Source organism: Peromyscus eremicus, chromosome 3, assembly GCF_949786415.1.
Source record: "Peromyscus eremicus chromosome 3, PerEre_H2_v1, whole genome shotgun sequence".
NCBI lineage: Eukaryota > Metazoa > Chordata > Mammalia > Rodentia > Cricetidae > Peromyscus > Peromyscus eremicus.
The window spans coordinates 86,808,966-86,811,480 of record NC_081418.1 but is presented as its reverse complement, the minus strand read 5'-3'; positions in this window follow the sequence as shown (position 1 = coordinate 86,811,480).

The following is a 2,515-nucleotide window of genomic DNA, read 5'->3' as shown; positions in this document are numbered from 1 at the left end:
ACATAGATAGTATCATTTCAGACTTATGTTATTTGTATATATATGAATAATTTCATAAATTTTCAATACACAATCTAAGTATATTTATCAATTTACTTTTTTAATAATTTAAGCTTATTTCTATTTTCTTTTAAGGCTTTTTTTCTCTTTAAAATGTTATTTGAATTTTTGAATTTCTGAATATTTAGGAGTTTCAGTATATCATTAGTCAATACTTTACAGTCACAAATACATTTTGCATTATTTTTTATTAAATTTAAATTTTTGAATAGTTTGGTTTTTTATTAAAATATAATATAATGTGCTTAATGTTCCATATGCAGATCAAAAAAAGTACATTTCAGCATTGTTTTGTAGGTTAGTGTATGAAAGTCAGCTTCCTAAAACTGGTTAGTGATAGTGCTTCAACTTTCATGTATTTCTTTCCTATTTTCACGCATTCTTTCACATTATTTTATTATTTCAATAGATGAGTCATGAAGATGCTACTGATCCGGTGGGTTCATTACCTCTACTTAAAGTTCTATGAAATTTTCCTATCCTATTCTGTAGTGGTATTGCTAAGTCTATATATATTAAGAGCCCTTTTGTTGAATTAGTATTTTATGTATGTCTTTTCAGTGCAACTTCTAAATTTCATAACACTTTATTTAAAAATCTTCTTATGATATAAAAAGGCAACATTAGGATCATGATTTCCATTCTATTTTTTTAATTTATTTATTTCAATTTACTTAAATTTCCTTTTTTAAAATTAGAGTGTTTGTATAATTTATTATGAATTTATTGTCAATATGGTTATATTTCATTCTATCACTTGCTATCCTTCTCTTACTCCTCCTTAAAACCATAAATGACACTTGATTTAATTTTAAAGTGATATTCCAATTTCTCATATACTTATTCAGTCACTTGAATTATTAAAACAGAGGCCTATAATTCTTAACTTTCTAAACTGAATAAAGGCATAATATGTACTAAAGTTGAGATCATTAATAGAATTAACAGAGGTTTTTGAAATTAGTCAACCTTCATCTACTTTCTTTTATTCAGATACCTTTGAATCTGTCAGATCTTTAATTTAAAAGCACTAGATCCAACTCTATCACAGTGGGTATATAGTTTCTTTATATACACATTTATTTCCTCTGAGAGATTCATGTTCATGTCATAAAATAGTGACTTCAAGTTTGTTTTGTAGGTATAATTTCCTAACAAGTGGATGAACATATTTCATAACCACTAGTTGGTTAGAAATATCTGCATGTGAAAATCCAAAACTAAAGATTATAGTTTGCTGGATACATGAGGGCATTGGATTATGGAACTCAAACTTGCTCAACTTCAAAATTTTCCCATCTTAAGAACTACCTTGATTAGTTTTTTCATTAATTTGACATAAGCTAGAGTAATCCAGGAAAAGGAGGCTCAATTAAGAAAATGCCCCCTCCTCCACACATAAACCATAAGGTTCCCTGAAAGATAGTCTGTCTGTAGGACATTTTCTTGATTGACAGTTGATGGGGGAGGGCCCAACCAAATGGATGCAGTATCATCCCTGGAGAGGTGGTTCTGGGTGGTATAAGACAGCGGGCTGAGCAAGCCATGGAAAACAACCTAGTAAGTAGTGTTCCTCCAAATTCTCTGCTTCAGTTCCTTGTAGGGTTGGCGGTACCAGCCCTCAGCCCCTACCCAGGGTCGTCTAAGAAATCCCTTGGAGCAAAGGAACAAGAAGATTTCTATAATAATTCCATACACATGGACAAATGCTCTTCATTCTATGTGCTCTTCATTGTGCTCTTTGCTTCTTCATCTTTATTCTTCTACCCATTACAAATATAAATTCCCAAGCCTATATATACACATATATATGTATGTATATCCATTCATTAGCAACTTGATAGTAAAAACTGCAAAGCAGACTTTCAGGGACAAGCATTCTAATAAGAGTCACACTTGGCAAAGATGTGGTCAGCTTAATTGGTGACTGACCACACCTGCAGATTGTAAAAGTATTGGCTCATCTCTTAAAGGGATAGCTGCAAGGGTACAAGGAAAGAAACTAAACCAATGAGAGATTTAAGGAAAGATCAAAGAATATGTGTACTACTTTATGCGATTAATAATATCCGGACATGGTTAATCATTTAACAACCTTTGTATGTTAATCAGCTGAATCTCAGGACCTAAAAGTAGTTAGTCTACTGAGCCTAAAATCTTGCATTAAAAACTAGTATAGAAATAAATAAAAAGTGTTAATTGTTTTTTGAATCAGAACGGGGAGGTGCCAGTGGAGGAAGCTTATGGCAACATAGGTGTTATTGATCTCTTGAAAGACTAAGATATAACAAGGCCGTATACCTGCACTATCACTTCTAGTTCACTATAATTCTTCTGAAGGGTTTTGATCCAACAAGGCAAGGCACCTGCAATTCCTCTCTGTGAAAGTTCCACAAGGACACTTTGTTTGGCCAATTTTCCTTGTCAGTGGCTAAGGACGAAGAACAAAACCTCT